At 50.3% G+C, this 20,886-nt stretch overlaps 1 long non-coding RNA gene across 1 annotated transcript; it reads left to right on the plus strand.

Moving 5' to 3' along the window:
* Window positions 1-114: 114 nt before the first annotated feature.
* LOC111775617 (uncharacterized) lies at window positions 115-20,258 on the plus strand. Its single transcript, XR_002811396.2, has 2 exons — window positions 115-505; window positions 17,542-20,258. It is a non-coding gene; the product is annotated as an uncharacterized lncRNA (long non-coding RNA).
* The last annotated feature ends 628 nt before the right edge of the window (window positions 20,259-20,886 follow it).

Raw genomic sequence — 20,886 nt, forward strand, 5'->3', positions numbered from 1 at the left:
GGGGAGGGGACGAGGAAGGTGGGGGGGTCCCCGCTGCCCCGGCGCCCCGCCTCCTCCAATCAGCGGCCGGGCTGGCGGGCAGGGGTTAACCAGGGGACCCCGCGCGGCGAAGGAGGCCGCCGCCTCGCCGGGCGGCTGGGCGCGGGCGGACGGGCGGCGCCGGCGGACGGGCCGCGCCGCGGAGGGAGGTCGGGCCGCCCCGAGACCTGCCCGGCCCGGAGCCCCGGAGCCCCGGAGCCCCCGAGCCCCGCTGCCGTCTTTGTATGAGCGGCCCCGGCCGAGGCGGTCGGACCGGCATCCTGGGCCGCGGACCGGCGCTGGAGGGGCCTCGCCGCCCGGGCCAGGCGCTTCCCGCGTGCGCCTGGCCGGACCCCGCGCCCGCCTAACCCCTCGGCTTCACGAGTTCGGGTGAGAAGCGAGGCTGCTCTGGGGATCCAGGGACGGATTTCGGAGGAAGAAAGCCCGTGAGCCGGCGGACCCGCCCGAACTTCCCCGGAGACGCCCGGTCAGTGAGTTCGCTGTGCCCACCCGTGGTGGCTGTCCCGCGACCGTCCCGCTCCCCTGACCCACACCTGCCGCCCTGGAAAGCGGACAGCATTTTCCCTCCACATACCTGGTTGGCAGGGCGTCTCCAGGGACAAAAGGTGCCCTGGGATGAAGCCGAGCCCCCGCCCCCACCAGGATGCTGCCCTCCGGAAGGGGGGCGCTGCCCCAAAGGGACTCTCCCCAGGGCACCCAGGGGGAGGTTCCATTTCAACCTCTGATTAAAAACACGGCCCTCTTGGGTACTTAGCGGAGTCTGAGGATAAGTGCTGGAAGGAAAAAAAAAGACTGCCCCTCACAGGATGTCTGCTGAGGAATGAGAAATAGGAAAAGGTGAGTTCTTGTGCACAGTAGCCCCTGCAGCGGAGGAGGGCTTCCTGCGTAGGAAAAGGCCCCGCTCTGATCGCCGAGCTGCAAAGAAAAAAATCACCTTCTCCGCCGACTTCTGTGAGCCAGGACACTGACTTCAATGCAAATACCCAACTTTTTCTTTTCCTCTGATGCTTCCTTGATCAGATGTCTGATCAAGATCAAGAAGATGACTTAGGGACTACAAGGGAATCACAGGGGAAAAATTCAGACAATGAACAACAGCCTTGAACCTTTCCAGGGGGTAGGCAAGTACTTCAAGTGGAGTTTCTGCCTTTTTTTCTTCCTTATTACTTCTTAATTCTTCCTGTATTAACAGAACACAGACCTGCTGAAAGGGCAGAGGATGGCAGGTTGCTTTTTGTTAGTTGTCTGACCTGCCAAACCCTTGGGCAAATTCAAGCACTGTGGAACGACTCCATTAAACCAAGAGTCACCTTCCTCGGGATCCCAGCCAGGCTGGGAAGCGCACACACAGACTTCCCCAGTTAACAGTGTTTGAAGGGGAGGGGGAGAGCACATTGGGGGCAGAGGGCAGGACAGAGAGAAAAGTGTAGGACCCTCGGGAGCAGAAGCAAGAGGCAGATAGTGTACGGATGACTTGCCTTCCACTCCAACACAGAAAAGCAAATCGGGCAAGCTTTCCATTACAGCAAACCATCGAGAAAGCAACTCCTTAAAATGACACTGCAATGTCTTAAATGAGGAGAGAAGACTTTAAGAGCAAGAGCACTGGACAGAGTCAGAACTGAGTTCCAGCCCAGCCCTTCCACAGACAAGCTGCATGGGCCTGTTACCTAACCCTTTCAGGCTTCAACAACCTCACCTCTGAAGGAGGAGTTTAGATTTCCAAAGTTCTTTCCAGGTCTAGAAGGCTATGATTCCATTTTTAAAAGTAGTTATTTAAAGCGATCATTGGGGGCCGGCCCAGTGGCCTAGTGGTTAAGTTCGCACGCTCCACTTCGGCGGCCCACGGTTTGCCAGGTCCGATCCTGAGCGCAGACATGACACCACTCATCAAGCCATGCTGAGGTGGCATCCCACGTGCCGCAACTAGAAGGATCCACAACTGAAAAATATGTATATACAACTATGTACTGGGGGGATTTGGGGAGAAAAGCAGAAAAAAAATGAGGTGATGATGGGCTGGCCCGGTGGCGCAGCAGTTAAGTTCGCATGTTCCGCTTCTTGGCCCGGGGTTTGCCAGTTTGGATCCTAGGTGTGGACATGGCACCGCTTGGCAAAAGTGATGCTGTGGTAGGCATCCCACATATAAAGTAGAGGAAGATGGGCACTGATGTTAGCTCAGGGCCAGCCTTTCTCAGCAAATAGAGGAGGATTGGCAGTAGTTAGCTCAGGGCTAATCTTCCTCAAAAATAAATAAATTAAAAAATAAAGTGATCATTGGAATGCAGGGAAAGATGAGATTTTTAGTTTCACTTTTCCTTGTATGTTTTTCTCTGCATGTCAAAGCACTTACACCCTTACACCATCATAGGTCTATTCACAGCCCCACTCTAGGTTTAACACTCATTCCAGTAGGAATTGCTCATAGGAATTTAATGAATTTGCTTACCACAGAGATTGGGTGCTTCTATTTATAAGCATCATGTAAATGAAAATATCAAATATCAACAGTAGGGGAAAGAACACAGACAGTAGGGCTCACTCTTTCCCAGAAGAAGATGGATAGTTGCAAAATAAGTTCTGTTGTCAGATGGTTCCTCTTACAATGTGATTTAACCTTGTTTCCTGAACCAACTTGTTTAAAGTTGGTCACATGGCAACTTTGTGAAACTCAACTTGTCATGGACTGGCAAATGGTGGCCTGCCCCATGCAGAGGCCCAGCTCCCATCAACTGTAGAGGTTCAAACATGGACCTGACTGGAAGATGCACACGTTGATCATCTGGTCCTTCCTGCCTTCAGGGGAGCGTGTGACAAGTCTCTTTAAAGGGAGTAGACATTTCATTGGTTCTTGGGAAACTGGGTGAAAGTGAAGCAGAATCCTTTATTTCAATACTCCTTAGAGCCTATGACGTGTATTATGCATATGGCAATCTCCAGGAGGGGGTTGGGGTGTTCAGTGTTTTCCTGTTTGATTTTGGAACCACCACCCTGGTTTGTGGTTGGTTGGTGGTTGTTTCAGGGCATCTCTTGCGAAAGGTGTTCTGAGAAAGACACTGGGGAAAGCTCGAGTAATGTAGCCTCCTTTTGCCCTTTCACCCGTGCTGCACTGATGACTGTCCAGCATCTTGAATGTCTCATAATAGCCACCATCTTCAGCAAGAGATTGTGGCATATGGTACTGAGCAGGTTGACAATGCTTGGAAATCCTAACTTGCATGATTCCTTTGCTAAAAGGAACCTGCAGTGTAGTAGCTAAGAGGACAGACTTCCTAGTCAAAGTCCTTGGTTTTAATCTTGGCCCTGCCTCTTACCAGCTGAGTAGCTTTAAGCAAGATATTTTTCTTTAAGCCTCAGTTTCTTTATCCATAAAATAATGTTAAAACCTCACAGGACTGTTGGAGGATTAAATGAGATAATATATATGCCTGACTTAGTAATCCCTGAATAAATGGTCCCCAAAGTTCACATTTCTGCCAAGGATTTATACATTTGTCATTAGATTGATTTGGCAGCACGCAGTTTAACTTAGGAAACCATGCTGCCAATGTACTGACTCGTTTAGAGGTGGTTTTTTCTTCATCACAGAAAAAGAACTTGCTGTCTTTTTAAATGAAACCATTACATTTGTTTTGGGTGGGGGGGGAGTAGAGAAAGACATAAAGTTGCATGTTCTGTTTCTGTTCTTCCCCCACCCCTGAGAATTGAGGATCTCTAATGGTATGAAGAAATAAAGAATTTTGTGAAGACACTATTTGCACTATAGATCATTCTAGGTGGGACAGTGCAGAACATCAGGGAAACTGGTTGAAGAGAACTAAGTTCCAATCTCATCTCTTCACCTCTCAGGTTCCTCTCGCTGGTGAGCATACCTAATTCCATGAGTGGCTTTAATTAAAACTGGAATAATGATGGGAAATGACTTGTAGCCGTGCCTGGCATACAATAGGCATTTAGTCAGTGTTATTTCCTTTCTTCTCCCCGTTCCCAACAAGATGCAAGTGTCTGGTAGCCATAAGTGCGGTACAGATTAAAAATTCCGATCTCAGTAAGTCTCTGCCGGTCACTCTCCTATCTCTGTGTATCGTGTCCTCCCACTGCCCAGCTTGCTTCAGAAACTTCTTGAGCAACTCTCCTTGACACAGTTTGCTTTATTTATCAAGTCGTGCGTTCTTCCCTGCAGCCCACTGATGCTGGAACAATCTTCTTATTCTCCTGGAGAGCACTTCCCTTCTCTACTTGCCTCTTCCAGCTCCCTCCCCAAGAGTTACTTCTTTTTAGTAATTGTCTTTCCCTGCGTTGTGTGTTCCTTCTGAGCAGCTGAAGTGTAAAATAGACAAATAAAGGGGCAAAAGAGAATAAATGCCACTTACCTGTAACAAGCCCCCTCCCCTTAGCACTGAACTCTCCACACTGGTCTTTCTCAGAAAGAAAACAGCAAGATAAGAAACAACAACAAACACACAGTAATTTGTGGAAACTGGTAAAGTATATTAAATCTCAGTTCTTCTGTTGACTTTTCACATTAGGCTTAAGCCATGAACCTTCAAACATACTGACACAGGTCAGGAGGGAAAGGGGGCCTGAGCCTCACGCCCACAGAGAAGAAGGAAGGAGATCCCTCTGGTTAGGGTAAGAGGCCTGGGGCTGGTCAGCCCAGAAAGGCAAGTCAGAAGATGGGCCTGTTTCTGTAAGGCCTCTGAGCTAAAGAGTTTTACGGTTTTAATGGTTGAAAGAAAATCAAAAGAAGAATAGTATTTCATGACACATGAAAATATACAAAATTCTAACTTTGGTGTCCATAAATAAAGTTTCATTAGAACACAGCCATACTGATTCCGGTGCATATTGTCTGTGGCTACTTTTGTGCTGCGATGGCAGAATTGAGTAGTTGTGACAGGCTGGCAAAAGCCTAAAATGTTTGCTATCTGGCCCTTTACAGAAAAAGTTTGTCGACCTCTGCTCTAGGCCAGGGCTTCGCACACTGTAACGAGCATCAGTATCCCCTGGGCATCTTGCTAAAATGCTGATTCTGATTCAAAATGTCTGGGATGGGGCCAACGAATCTGCATTTCTGACAGCTCCTAGGTGACGTTGTTGCTGCTGGTCTGCAGACCACACTGGGTATCAAGGCTCTGAAAGGCTTGTCCATTCTATTACTAGTATTTTTGTGAATGATTTCTAAGTATGCAAATCTTAGAAAATATGAAAAATGGAGTGTAACCCATGAAAATCACCTCCAATGGTCTTCCCACGTTTCATTCCATTGTTTCAGCACCATGTGACAGCCTGAAGGGACATGGAAATGGATTTGCCAGCAACCTCAAAGGGACTGCAGCCCTGACACCCCTGCAATGTGGTGTTTCCTGTTATTGGCCCTAAACTTATCGGTCCGACTACAGAAGGGCCTTCTTTGTCCTGGTCTTCTAGAATTTGGAAAAGAGCTCTGTGCCTTATCCAAAATAAACTCAATTTTTCCAACTTCAAGCAAGTCCTTTCTTAGCTCTTCCGTCAGTGACGGGTGCTTCTCAGGGTGACAAACCCGTGGAGAAGCAGCCTGGGTTCACATCACAGCCTTCCTACACACATGTTCTGAGACCTAGGTCCTGGTGCCTCGGTTTCCTTATCTGCACAGTGGAGGCAGCGTGGTACATAAAGCAGTGCTTACATACTGCAGGATTCATGGCAGGTGCTGCCAACCTGAAAGCATCATAAAACTGAACACATCCGAAACCTGCTCCTTCCCCCAGCTGACTCATTGTAAAAAAAAAGTCAATTCCATACTTTCATTACTTAGACCAAAAACCTTAGAATTATCCTCTCCTCCATTCCCACTCCCAGCTCCTCCACTCCAGCCTCACTGGCTTGCTCCCACCTCAGGGACTTTGCACTCACTATCCCCTCCACCTGGAGCACTCTCCATCCGATACCTAGCTGGCATGGCCACATGTTAGTTCCATTACATGAAGTGTGTCCTATCTTCTGTGTATGATACGTTGCTGGCAAGTAGCTGCCTTTCCATGACAGAGTGAGAAGGACCTCCAGGCCCTTTCAAGAGACAACTCTGCTAGGCTTTTGAGGAGAAGGAAGTGAGGAGGGCAGTTTAAAAAGAAAGAGCAGGGGCCTGGCCCAGTGGCATAGTGGTTAAGTTCATGCGCTCTGCTTCTGTGGCCCAGGCTTCGCCAGTTGAGATCCCAGGCACAGACCTACACACTGCTCATCAAGCCATGATGTGGCAGCATCCCACATAAAAAATACAGGAAGATTGGCACAGATGTTAGCTCGGGGCCAATCTTCCTCACCAAAAGAAGTAACAAAATAAAATTTAAAAAGGAAAGACAGAGCAGAGCCCCAGACCAAATCCTTGCTCTCATGTGCCTGCTAGTCAGAGAAAGTGGCAGTAAACACAAAATTGTAGAGTGCTAGCTCCCACTGGCAGGAGGGGTGCTACTTTATATAGGGAGACAGCTCAGGGACAGCTTTTCTCTAGTAATGGGACATCTGAGCAGGTGCCTAAATGAAATAAAGGTGCAAACCCTGTCACTGTCTGGGGGAAGAACCTTCTAGACAGAGAGAACAGTGAGTGAAAATGCCCTGGGGCCAGAACTTGCAGGCTGACTTTGTCAGGCAAAGCTGCTGTGTCTTTCCGGGCTTTGCACGATAAAGATGCTTGCTGCCCAACTGAGTACACAGGCCGACTGCAATCACTGGGGTTTTGGCGTAACGAGGTACTTGATGCTGAGTTTCAGTTTCTTGAGCCTGTGTTTAATGCCTAATCGCAAAGGATAGGGATTATAACACAATGCACTTTTGATGGGCCAGCCCGGTGGTGCAGTGGTTAGGTGAGCACGTTCCACTTTGGAGGCCCGAGGTTCGTGGGTTCGGATCCCGGGTGCAGACATGGCACCACTTGTCAGGCCATACTGTGGCAGGCGTCCCACATATAAAGTAGAGGAAGATGGGCACGGATGCTAGCTCAGGGCCAGTCTTCCTCAGCAAAAAGAGGAGGACTGGTGGCAGATGTTAGCTCAGGGCTAATCTTCAAAAAAAAAAAAAAAAGCACTTGCAAGCATTTGTGGGGCAGGTACTGGAATATGAGCAAGATCATTATCACTCTTCATCTTTACAACCAGAGGGAGGCCACCGCGCAGACGAGGAGGCGGCACAAGGAGGTAGGAAATGCCCCCTGCTCTGCTGGGTCTAGGCTCTTTCAGGAGCACCGAGGACTCGGTTCCACCCCTCCTTCGCCCGCCCATTCCATCTCATAATTTGCAAGGCGCCGTTGGTAGTTCTTAGTTTGTCGGACTGGCTGTGACCCTGATCGAAGTCTACATTTTTGCCTGCTGGCTGTTTCAGATGAGGCCTTTTCTAGGCCTTCCACATGGGTAGACCCAGGACACAGTCTTCCCTGTAGGCTCCCACTTTTCAGCCCCACTTCCCCTCCGGCTATTTGATCCTTTGCCCGTGAGTAGACCTGAGTTCTCAGGGTCTTCTCCAGGTTCCACCTGCTCCTTTAGTTTGATTCGGTTAACTCTAACTTTCCTTCACCTCGTTCTGGTTTCTTTCTTCATTACCCAATATTGATCGTGTTCCACAACTTCCCTACCTGGCAGTTAGTTTCCACTTCCTTTGAAGGCTTAGACATGAGCAGTCGATTACTCAGATAAGACTCTTACCAAATTCACCATCACCCAGAATCTGGTGCTCAGTTCTCAGGTCCCCCAGAGTTAATCCGACTCAGGAAGAATGCAATCAAAATCCAGAGAGAATGGTACACAATCCAGGATGCCAACTCATCCATTTTAAAAGGAGAACATGACTGCCAAGTAGCAACATTTGACCAGCAGACTCTCCTCACAGGGAAGCTACTCAGGAAGGAAACCACAACCAGAAGTTTCCTGGGTGAGCAGGGAGAAAGTGGGATAAGCTTAATGGCTCCACTGTGTCAAGCTATATTCAGCTGCTGTTCCCACTTCCTCAAAACAGGGCTCTGTCTTCTAAAAGGACACTACAGGGGTCTGTCCCTCTCGTGGAATTACCCCAAAGCCCTGCTTTTTAGACTCCTCTCTCTTAGACACTGGGTGGGCAGATCACACCTCTTCTGAAACCACAAGCAACGTACAGGCTGATATTTTCCTAGAAATTCGGATCACCCGTTTTCAGCCAACTCCGCTTCTTTGTAGGTGCCTGGTCTCGTCCATCACTGGAGAGTCTTCCGAGTTTGGTTCTGGGGTTTTGCAGGTATCTTGGTGAGGCCTCAGGTGTTAGACTCTGCTTTAACATTCAGTAGCCTAAGAGTTTAGGCAAGTCACTTGCATTTCCTCATCCATCAAACTGAGAGCTAACACTGTCCTCCTGAGGTTGCTCTAAGGATTAAGCCGGTTAACACAAGTCTTTTGAAATTTGAAAAAAAAAAAAAAAGAGTATCATGTAAAAATGCAAGATGAAATTATTCTTTCAAGGCAAGATCTCCCTAAAACAATAGTTGCAACAGGGAAAGAGAGGATGAGGTCACGGCCAGCCCCAGAGACCTGCACGTGCTCTACGGCCTGTATCACCCATCTGCGCGGCAGCCCGGTGTCCATTATCAATGGGGGTGTGGTTCCATCTGATCCAAGAACCACTGCCCCAAAAACACGTTACTCTCTCAAAGTGAAGCTATTCGCGGACTTTGGGGAGCGTGTTTCCCTGGTCTCCCAGTGCCCTTCCCTAAGTCCAGATTCAGTTGTGGAGTGAATGTGATGCTGTGAAAGGAAAACAAGACACAGAGTCCCAAGTCTTGGGTTTGAAATCGGCACTGCCACACACCCTTGATGGGGCTCAGCCAAGTATCATTGACCTGCCTGAGCACCGGCCGCACCACCTGTGAAATGGGGTTGCTCGTATGACCTGCCCTTCAGAGTCGCTGCTGAGGATGGGACCTTGTAACCTAGGTTAAGAAAGATAAGAAAGAACGTTTGGCATAGAGAAGACTCTCCAGACATGCTTGTTTAAATAATAAAAATGTCAGATCATGGGCACTGATTTGTCTGATGAGAGAAAGCAGTTTATCATTAGTCTTCTCCTCAAAATGCTTTCTTCAGAGCTTTTAACTTCTGCCTGACATGCCGAGCTCTTTTTTTGTTTGTTAAGAATGTTTTTTGTCTTCCTATTCTAACAAAATATTTGGAAGCCAAAACAGATAACTGGGGAAGGCAGGACTTTCTTGGTCACTGTTTCAGCCCCCCAGACAATGGTGTTGTAGCCCCAGGTTTCTTAAGTGGCAGCAGGGCAAGATTTTACCTTTGCTTTGACTTTCAGTCACCAGCATCGCTGTGGCTCAGATGTCACGTAGTAACAGGTTTCCCGATCTGGTCACAAACTTGGCATCTTACTGGCCAGCTGATTCCATTCCACTCCTGTATCAGAGCAGGAAATATCCTGATAGGTTTTTCTGTCTCCTCACATGGACACAAAACTCACCTAGCTACCAAATCCTTCTTCCTGGGGTGCCCCTGACTCATACCCCCAAATGACAACCCAGGAGCTGGAAGGAAGGACCTGCGGCCTGTGGTGTTGGCATGTAGCACCGATTCAGCGTTTGTGGGTCTCACCCACCCTGTCTGGCTCACACAGGGGAGCGCTGGTCCTGCGCTCCTGTGGGCCCTACATCTCCTGCCTTCCTGTCTGTCACTGCGCTCCCCAGAGGATCAGACACCCCCAGGATGCAGGCCTGGGGGGAGTTCTCCAGCCCTTGCTGACACGTCTCCTCCACTGGAAAAAGTATGAGAAGTCTGCGTGTTATAACAGATCCCTGCGAGGTGCCCCGTTCTCCAATAGAGAGGTTTCCATCTTCTACTTGGGAAAACAGACGTAGGTGTGGGGCAAGAGCCTCACCTGGGAGCAAGGCTGATCCAGGATCAGTCCAAGCTCTACTTTGCTGAGCTCTGTGAACTTGGACTAGTTATTTTGTTTTCCAAGCTTCAGCTCCCTCATCTGTAAGATGGGGACACAATACTCAGCTTAGAAGGTGGAGCTGGGCTACAGAAAGGCTCGAGCACAGCACTTAGCAAAACGGGCCGTCAGCAGCCGGGGCCTCCTGGAGCTGGGACCTCTTCTCCTGCTCATTTTAAAAACCTACCTTCCTAATTGTGTTGACTGACACGCATTTATCATACATAAAATTACTTTGTCTAGAGTTTTCAGGAAGTCCCCAAACTAGAACTGAGTCCCAGCCTCCAGCCAACTGAAGTGTAGCTGCCAGAGGCCCCAGCAGCACCAGCCGCAGAGGTGGGATCCAGGGGCCCAGGGGACTAGCCTCTCTCGCCCCTACTCTTTGGAGGGCAGCAAATTTTTTCTGTAAAGGGCCACATAGTAAATATTTCAGGTTTTGCGGGCTGTCTTGTCTCTGTTGCAAGTACTCAACTGGCTGGTGTGGCAGGAAAGTAGTCATAGACAGGATGTAAATGGATGATGATGGCTACGTTCCAGTTATTTATTTGCAAGAATAGGCTGCTGGCTGCAGGGTAGTTTGCCAATCCCTGCGTGATTCTCAGACTTGAGCTTGCATCAGAATCGCCTAGGGGCTTCTGCAAACAGATTGCTGGGCCCCGCTGCCAGAGTTTCTGATTCAGTGAGTCCAGGGTGGGCCTCTTATTTGCATTTCTAACAACTTGCTTTGGGAGGCTGCTGCTGCTCTGGGCACCACTTTGAGAACCACTGAAGCCTTTCCCAGTCCCCTTCTTTCTCTGTGCACCCAAAACACTTTATTCCTACTGCGAATATAGCATTTATTACGATAGATTATGGTTAGTGGCTGGCATGTGGGTCTCCAGGATTCTTTCTCAATCACCTTCCTCTCCTAGTGCCTGACAATAGCAAATGTTCGACACTCGTTGACTGAACTCAAGGGACAGTCCCTGCCAGGCCAGCGGAGCCCCGGGTCCTGCTCTGCTCCTCGGCGGACGATCCTCTCTGGAGGTCTGTGCAACCTGGGCCCAGCCCTGCCGCAGAGAGGAGGGAAAGGGACTTTGCCCCCGTGCCTGTCCAGAAACAGGCCAGGAAAGGAGACATTCCCTGCTCAGTCTACACCTTGAACCTGGCCTGCTTCCTAAGGAAATAAAACAAGGGTGGGTTGGGGGGTTGGTCTGTTTAATTTTGTTATTTTTTGCTTCTAAATGGACTGTTTTACTTTGTGATGTGTGAATGTGGGGAGTTAAGTCCAGATGGCTGTCTGCTGTGGAAAACCACTCTCTCTGAGTGACAGGGACGAAGAAGGCATTTAAAATGACCTGCAGGGGCCGGCCCGGTGGCGCAGCGGTTAAGTGCGCACATTCTGCTTTGGCTGCCTGAGGTTCACTGGTTCGGATCCCGAGTGCGGACATGGCACCGCTTGGCAAGCCATGCTGTGGTAGGCGTCCTGCATATAAAGTAGAGGAAGATGGGCATGGATGTTAGCTCAGGGCCAGTCTTCCTCAGCAAAAAGAGGAGGATTGGTAGCAGTTAGCTCAGGGCTAATCTTCCTCAAAAAAAATAAATATAAAATAAAATAAAATGACCTGCAGTCAGGGCTTTTTCTCAGATCAGACAGGATCAAGTTTGGTCCTGGAAAAGGGAATAATACTTGAGTCCTTTCCCCATCTTGAGTGGCACGAGCCAGAACTCCTAGGTCCACCTCCCTTTCTTGGAACTTACTGCCTGCCTCCTGGTTTTTATCCCGAGGATGCTCTGCAGGTAGAGCCAAGTGTGGACCCACGCATGCTTCCCCACCTCTCTTTGCCAGTGGACACGGAGGAGGCACTGGCAGGAGCCAGCCAGAGGCAGGGAGTCATGAGCTGGCTGCAAACCGCAGGTATAACAATGACTTTCCTCTTTCAGATTCCCAGGCCTGTCTGATGGAGTCTTACGCAGGAATTCCTTTGATCTGTGAAGGGTTTTTTTTTGGGGGGGAGGGGTTCTGCTTTTTCTCCCCAAATCCCTCCAGCATATAGTTGTATATATTTTTTTCAGTTGTGGGTCCTTCTAGTCGTGGCATGAGCAGTGCCATGTCCGCGCCCAGGATCCAAACTGGTGAAACCCTGGGCCACCGAAGCAGAGCGCACAGACTTAACCACTTGGCCACAGGGCCGGCCCTGATCTGTGAAGTTTAGGACCATCCCTACCTAACTTTCCATGCCTCACTCTCTGTGTTCCAAATTAACGGACAGGTCCAGGAGTGAGGACTCCTTCCCCTCCCCATCCTGATGGACTCCCTGAACACTGCCCAAGGTGCAGACATTGGCTGCTCATCTAGACTGCAGTGCGGAGAGCTCCGACCCAGTAACCTGGAGCACGGAAGTTAGCACAGCAAAGGCTCAGGACTGACCTCAGCATGGCTTAGAACTCCTTCTGATAATCCCTGTCACCGCCACCTCGTTACCCCTGGCTGCCAATCAGTTTTGCATCAATAAACTTTATGTTCCGGGCTTTGCCAGATGAATGAAAGGAGAGCAGCTAAGGACTGATCTCTGACCTTGGCACGTAAACAGCCTACAGATTGGACTTGACAGTTAATAAAGGAAAGGCCCAGCAATTCTCTGATGCCTTTTTGCCTTAATTAGATTGCGCATTCATAAGCTATGGGGAAATCTTCAATTTGAAGAGAAAGACCCCACAAGACAGGAATTCCCATCTCCACTCCTCCATCCATTCAGACTGCCAGTCCCTCAGCCGACAGTGGCCGAGACTTGTTGAGCGCCTTACGGCCTGTGCGCAGCACTGTGCTGACCGCCTTTGAGGAAAGCGGCTGCAAGAATTCCAAATGTCCACTCTGTGCTCTCCTGGAAGACAGTCTTCAGCCAGGCAGTTCAGGAGCACAGCTTCGCTTCAGACAGATCTGAGCCTGAATCCTGATTCTGCTGGGTGACCTTTGGCACGTTATTTAACCTCTCTGCCCTCCGTTTCCTCTTGGGGTTAATAATACCAACCGCCAAGAGCTGCTGTCAAGGCTAAGTGAGACCATCTGCGGGAGGCATTCAGCACAGAGCCTGCGCCGCCCGGCGCAGTGCCCAGGGCCCACCGGCCAGCCCTCAGGCGCCAGGCTCCTGCCCATCCCCTGGCTCTCGGCCAGTCACTAGGGAGCCTGTGATGACGTCCATGCTCTCTGCTTCCAATGACGTTGGAAACTGTGGACGATGCTCCTAGTTTCTTCATCTATAAAAAGGGGCAGTGGCAATAAGCCCCGAGAGGTTCTGGAGGGAGCACTGGTCCAGAAGCCTGTGAATGCTCTTCGCCCGAGGAAAGGACTGTGGGAATATCTGATTCCGGGAGCAGCCTATGGCTTGTCATCAGACGCCACTGCAGCCCTGCAGGCTGCTTTAATAATAGATATTTTTAAATTCCTGAGCCTACTTCATGCTATATTTGCTCACACACGGAGGTTTATTCAGTGTTAATCACATTAACGTGCTGTTTCATTTCACGCTGTGTGATGCCAACTTCAGCAAGAGCCAGGAGGGCACAGAATTTACTCTCAAAGGGTCCTCGTACTGCGTTCATCCAAAGGGCGCCTGTGAAGGCATCTCAGAGCCCCGGCGACCCCCGGCCCCCCTCACTCTCCCAGGGGTGCCCTGCGACCTAAGCAGCCTGCCTTTCAAGTGTCTCTCTGTATATATTGGTTTAGAAACCTCTTAGGCAAGTGTCTAATTTTTACCAGCCATCCTTAATTCTTAAACAACCCAAACACGGGCTATTCAGCAAAAGCTCCTCATCGGGTGACAGAAAGGGACCCTGAGCAAACAGGAGTTTGGAGGGTTTTTGAGGTCTCCCAGTTCAACCCCCTTACGTCACAGATGGAAAAAGTGAGCAGCATAAGCGTAAGGACTTAAACCTCTCCTTTCGGCTCCTTCCCTGAGCTGATGAATAATCTTCATTCAGATCTTAAACACAAAACAACAAATTCACCAGATTTTTCTTGGCCCTGTGCCCAAAACTGCTTGAACCTCCCACTTGCCCTCCCGGCCCTGTCAGCCAAGAGCCTGGGATCCTACTTCATGAAGAAAATGGAAGCCATTGGACAGGAACGCCCATCACCAGTGACCCTGCAGCCCAGCACACATCTCCGTGCAGGTCCCCTCGGGCCCAAGGCTGCCCTCCCTGCGCTCGGCCATCTGCCCGCTTCCCGAGGATTTGGCCGGGCACCTCTCCCCGCTTCTTACGTCACTACTTTCTCCCTTTCCACGGAACATTCCCGTCAACACACACCACACTCTCATTTTTAAAAATTTTATATGACCTCCGGCTACTCTCCTATTTCTCTTTGAAAACTTTCCTGTTGATGTTTCCACTTCCTCTTCACTTGCTGTTCATTCTCTTTCTTTTTTTTTAAGATTTTATTTTTCTGGTACATAGCTGTATATATATATATTTTTTAGTTATGGGTCCTTCTAGCTGTGACATGTGGGATGCCACCTCAGCGTGGCTTGATGAGCGGTGCCATGTCCATGCCCAAGATCCGAACCGGCAAAACGCTGAGCCACCGAAGCAGAGTGCAAACTCAACCACTCAGCCACAGGGCGGCCCCAAGAAAAAATTTAAGCCTACAGAACAGTTGAAAAATGTTAAAATAACCTCCACCTAGATTTTCCAATTAGCATTTTGCCACATTTGCTTTCTCTTTCTCTCTGATAGATAACAGACCTGTCTAACGTCAGCGTAAAGATGTCTATGCTAGGTAAACATACCCCTGTATGTGCAGTGTGTTGTTATTGTGCAGCCACTGGAAGTTCCAGGCATCCTGCTCCCTCACCCCTGACCCCTGCAGTCACCACTCCACATGTCTCCTAAGAACCAGGCTTCCCTCTCACGTCACCACAGACCATTTCCACGCACAAGAAACCGAGCGCTGACACAACATTATCTAATATAAAGTCCATTTTCGAATTTTCCCATTTGCCCCCATAATGTCCTTCATAGCTATTTTTTAATCCAGATTCCAGTCAAGGATGAGGCCCACCTCAATTTAACTTCTAGATTCACCAATCCACCCTGATCGTTCAAGATCAGGGTAACTTCTTCACTCATGACAAATCTAGAGGGTTGTTCTCCGGCCTTGGCAGGGGCTCACCCAGGGCGGTCTCCTCTGGGCTTCCGGGTCACGTTGCTTTCAGTTTCCCCCCTCCTTCCCTGCTCCTCCGCCTCTGCCAGGCCTCTGAATGTTGGAGGCCTCCAGGCCTTCGTGCTGGGCCCCTCCTCTCCCGCTCCCCGGTGGGTCTCATCTAGACCCATGGCTGTAACACCAGCTGCATGCTGGTGTCACCTACATTTCCAGCATGCAGGGCCATCCAGTCCCGACCCGTCTCCCTAATTCCAGACTCATGTACCCCACTGCCTTCTTCTCAGCGTCTCCCCTGGGACACGCCATCAACACCTCAAACTTAACAACTCCAGACAGAAGTCTCGATATCTTCCCCTTTCCCACCTCCGTTACAGCTTCACCATCACCAACCGCCTGTCCTGATTCCACCCTTCCGCCTCCGGCCCCGCCACCACTGGGTCCTGTCTGAACTCGTGTTCCATCTTCCCTGCCCCCCTGAAGCCTGGTCCACCATCAGCCGCCTGGAGTCACAGGAGCCTGCAAACTGCTCTCCACCCTCGCCCCGCCCCCACGATACATTTTCCAGCAGCGCTTATCTTTTACAAGTAATCCAGGTTGGGCCACTCCCTTTCCTAAAACCCTCCAACAGCTTCTCATTGTAATGAGAGAACACCCTGACGCAGCAGGGTTTATGAGGCCCTGGTGGTCTCGCCCTGCCCCTCTCTCCAACCTCTACCGCCATTCTTTCTGGTAACCCTAGCCTGGCCTCCTTTAGCTCCTTGAACGCGGAGGTTTTCCCATGCCGAGGCTTTTGTCTGTGCTGGCTGTTGCCTCTGCCTGCAACGCTCTCACCCTGGGTCTCAGTGGCTGCCCTCCCCTCGGCCTTCACGGCAGCCGAAGTGCCCTAAGCTCACCCCGCACACCTCCTGCTACCAGAGTCGGCTGCCCTCTCAGCTCAATGTCTTGGGAAGGACTCTGATTGGCTTAGCTGGTGTCACATGCACACCCTTCTCCCACCAACTTGTGGCCGGAGAGGGGGTCACTGGGCAGAAACATGGCTGCCAGGAGCTGCCCCAGTTCCCTCTGGGGTTGGAGGGCTGTGGAGGGGGAGCAGTTCTCAGAGAAGGGGGCTGGGAGATGGACCCCATCCACCATCTCTACATCTCTGCTCAGTCTTCAGTGCCCCCTGCCTCTCAGCAGTGCTTAACCTACCGGGGACCGCCCCTGTTAGTTTTCCAATAGAAGGTTGTTTCAGCAAAAAAAGGAAATACATAGTTACTGATAAAAGAGTTAAAAAGACGGAAAATAACGGGGAGCACCCCCCACGATTCCAGGAGCCGATGACAACCGTGGTTACTCAGCCTGCGTGGCTCTGTCGTGCTGTCTGGACACCCGCCTTCCGGCTTCCTCAGAGTGTCCTTCCCAGCTCTCTCTCCCATTGTTTTCAGCTCTCAGTCAGATCTCATCCATTGCAACAGCCTCAGCACGACTTTTATGATGGCGATTCCCTCACTGAAATCCTCTCCTGCCGATTTCTTAGCTCCACATTTGTATCTGGCTGCTGGTTGTGTCCACATGATGGCCGTGGGGTCTCAAACTGCAGGGTGTAACTCTCCATCCATACCCCGAAATCTCTTCCTTTCTCTTATTGAAGCCCTAAGTATGGCATCAACGTCCCCCCATGGTTAAAGACAGAAACTTTGAGGTTATCCACAGTTTCTCTCACCTCCTGCCTCCCTCACCTCTTACCCATCACTAATCCTATCCATTGTACAGGTAAAATACGGTCCCGCCCCATTTCCACCTTTCTGTCCTCACCTCCACAGCGTTGGTCCATCCTGTCTTGTGGGGACTAGCAGAACCTTCTCCTCACTCACTTCCTTGCTCTGGTGTCTGCCTCCCCCTCCCCACTCCCCCCCTACACTTTCATCACTTGTGATTCTCTCTCCAAATTGCTGCCAGAGGTAGCTTTCTTTTATTTTTTGTTTTTGGTGAGGAAGATTGTCCCTGAGCTAACATCTGTGCCAGTCTTCCTCTATTTTGTATTTGGGACACCCCACAGCATGGCTTGATGAGCAGTGTGTAGGTCCACACCCGCAAACCCTGGGTTGCCGAAGCAGAGCACGTGAACTTAACCATCATGCTGCCCAGCCGGCCTCCAGGGGTAACTTTTTTTTTTTAATAAACATTTTATTTTTCCTTTTTCTCCCCAAAGTCCCCCGGTACATAGTTGTATATTTTAGTTGTGGGTCCTTCCAGTTGCGGCATGTGGGACACCTACCAGAGCATGGCTTGATGAGCAGTGCCATGTCCACTCCCAGGATTCGAACCAGTGAAACCCTGAGCCGCAGCAGCAGAGCGTGCGGACTTAACCATTCGGCCATGGGGCTGGCCCCCCAGAGGTAACTTTCTTAAATGTCCATGTAATTATTCTGTTTTCCTCTTTCCAGTTTCTGTGCTGGCCCTCTGCTGCCTACAGCATAAAGCTCCAGCTTCTCAGCATGGCAGTTGAGGCCTCCGCCATCTGTCTGGGAGGAACTGACTGAAGACATTTCCAATTCTCACGAGATAGTCTGAGCACTGCCCCACCCACTGTCCTTCCAGAGCAGCCGTGATCCTGTCCATTTGCCGCTCTTCCCCATAAATGGGTCTTTGTGAAATTCTACCCCTTTGGCCAGACACCATCACTCCATCCCCATCCACCTGGAAAAACCCTTCATCCTTCAAGAGACTGCCCCTGCCTGGCGGTGACTGCTCTGTGACAGCCTCCCCGCGGAGTCCTGCTCCTCTGTGCTCCAGGAAAATGCAACTCACAGCAAGAATAGATAAAGAGGCATCATTTCCATAAGAATAAATGTAAAGAGGCTGGATTTCACCCCTCACTCCCGATCCTTCTCCCAAACAGTTAGACTGCCCCACGTGCCTACAGAAACGTTAAAGACTTTACACAACAATTCCTCCCACAAATCTGCCTCCAGAGACAGTGTGAGCGGGGCAGGGGGGCAGGCAGAGTGAGGGCTTCACCCATGCCCACCACCATCAACTCTGCCCTCCTTCGGGGAGGCCGAGGCCCACAGGGCCCCGGCCACACGGTGACTGTCATGGGTGCTGGGCACTTCTGCTTTCACGGGCCCTTTTCTCCAATCAAAAAGAATTTTTTTTTTCTACAGTCTTGTTGGTATAAAAGCAAACATAATGTAGGCTGCCTTCATTATCATTTTATTCATTACTATCATATTCATTTTTTTCTTCTGGTTTTAAAATAAAATTAAAACATTTTCAAGGGCCCCTGAAAGCATCGTGGGCCCAAGACACTGCGCCCTGAGGAGACCGCGCCCTGGGCCTGATGGAGCCGCTGACCCTGCCTGAGGGAAAAAGCCTGAAATTCCTTATGAGCTTTCACTGCTCTTGAGACTTTAGAGAAGAAATGCAGATTATGCTTTCTGCTACAATCTTATCAAGGTTTATTCTGTGCAGGGGAAAGTTACCATGGGACATACCATCAATATAACTGCCTGTTCTGAAGTGTGTCTTACACAAATGAGTCATAAATACAGAACAGCCCACTGAGGTTGGCATTCAATGCTGTTCTCTGCAAGGAGTTAGGATTGAGTTATGGGGGCCACTAGGGCTCCTGGGTTGTTATTATTGTTTATACTCCATTTACAGTTGAGGAAATTGAGACTCAGAGGAAGCCAGTAACTGGGCCAAGACGAAGCAAAGAACAAACGAAACAATGGCTCCAGGATTTCAGCCCCAGTCTGGGCTCTTTTGAGCTGCTTTGGACAGATTGAGTTTGAGGTGCCCGAGGGCCTTCTCGGGAGAAAGACATCCAGGAGGCATTTAGATAAACTAGTTCAAGGCTCAAGTGAGATCCTTAGCTCGTGACACAGATTTGGGAATTATCCGAGTGCTGGTGGCGTTTAAAGATTCCAAGTGGACCAGCTCTGTTGCAGTCTCTCTGCAGAATGGGGCCCAGGCCAACAGCGTCCTAGAATGGTTTCTGTGCCTTTAAGCTATCCTGAGTGGCCTCCTCCCTCGGGGAGCCGGGCTGCCCTGCTCCCTCCTTGCTCTCACTCCCTACTTGTTCCTGGGTACCCAGGCTTCTGGGAAACGCTTAGGGGGCGCCTTCTCCCCACAGGCCCTGGGCTACCAGGCGTGGGCTTCCATTTCCAGCCCTTCTGTTTCTCGCTGGATTAGATGACGGAACTCGACCTTCCTCTCTTTGATGCTTGATGCTCGCTATGGACCCAGCACCTGAGTGACATTCTATGTACTCACTCACCCAGTAAGTATTTACTGAGCACCTACTATGTGCCAGAAACCATTGTAGGTACTAAGGAGACAACTGTGAGCAAAGTAGACAAAGTCTCTTGACCCCAAGGAGCTTATAGTCTGGAGGCAGGAGGCAGAGAATAAACAAATCAGAATAGTAGCCATGGGTCACAAGGAACATAAAGCCACATAATTTGATGTGACTGAGGGCATGGGAGGGCTGGGGGGGAGGCTTGGTGGTGACACTGGTCAAGGCCGTCGGCAGGGAAGGACTCTCAGAGGGGGACATCTGAGCTGAGACCTGAATGAGGAGGAGGCACCAGCCGTGAGAAGATGGGGACAGGCAGGACCTTTCTGGCAGGAGCAGCAAGTCCTGAGGGGTCTTGGCATGTCTGGAAGGCCCACCTGATGGGACAGCGGAGGGGGGCTTGGAAAGGCAGGAAGAGCCGCAGGCGGGCAGGGGTCCCGCCCTGTTAGACAAGGCCCAGCCCAGGGTGGCCAAGGGTCAGCTGAGAGATGGGAAGGGAAAAATAGAAGTTGAGAGAAGACGACTCTTTCCTACGGAAGGAGAAAGGGAGAAAGAAGGAGCAAGAAAGAAGCAGGAGTGGGACTGGCAGCACAGCTTGCAGGGCCCCTTGTGAAAAAACCATCAAGAATTTTAAGATGGTGACAGCAGGGCCTTGAACCTAGCGTGGCTCTTCTGAGCGCCTGGTGCTGTGTGACTGAAGAGGACACAGCCCACGACGCAGTCCCAGGGCCCGGTGTAGACCCTCGGGAAGATGAAGTGGCAGAATCCAGGTCCCCCTTTCACCCCAGACTGAGCCAAACCTCACAGGCAGCACCGCCCACACAGGGTGAAACTGAGGATTAAAGTTTTCTATTTTCAGGAAAATGTTGCAGCTTGTTCAATGTTGCAAAACCAACACAATTTATGTAGCTGATTTCATGGACTTTCCATAGTTGTGTTACACTTCTGATAGTTGCAGCGTTTTCTTCTTCCTTGGGAGGTTCGGGATGGGGGATTGGGACAGTGCCTTTGGCCATCCCCCCCCCCCCCCCCCCCCCCGCCCCAGTCTCCTCCCCTCTCTCCTCCACCTGGCAGGCAATAGGGGCAACCTCTGAGCAGGGCAGGCACAGTTGGTTGGAGCCAAGAATGTTTAAACTCCTATATTATGTCAAATATCATTTATATCAAGCCACTCCTCCTTAATCTTAGGCTAATTACTTTACGATTAACACTAGTCGTCTGACCTCGGTAAACCATTTGTCCTCTCTGAACTTCAGATTTCCTCCTCTGGAAAATGGAGATAATTGTACTTACACTTCACAGGGGTGCTGTGAGGATTAAATACACGAAAAGCTTTTTAAAGAGTATTAAGGTCTAAACAAATGCCAGTTAGAGTCACCACAGATCTGCTCAGCAGTTGCTCAGTTGGTGCAGATGGGGAACCTCGGGACAGCTACGGCTTGACAGAAACCTCTCTTGGCACCGTCCGACTCCAGGCTCTGGTGCATTCTTA

The sequence above is a fragment of the Equus caballus genome, chromosome 11 (assembly GCF_041296265.1).
Source record: "Equus caballus isolate H_3958 breed thoroughbred chromosome 11, TB-T2T, whole genome shotgun sequence".
NCBI classification, from domain to species: domain Eukaryota; kingdom Metazoa; phylum Chordata; class Mammalia; order Perissodactyla; family Equidae; genus Equus; species Equus caballus.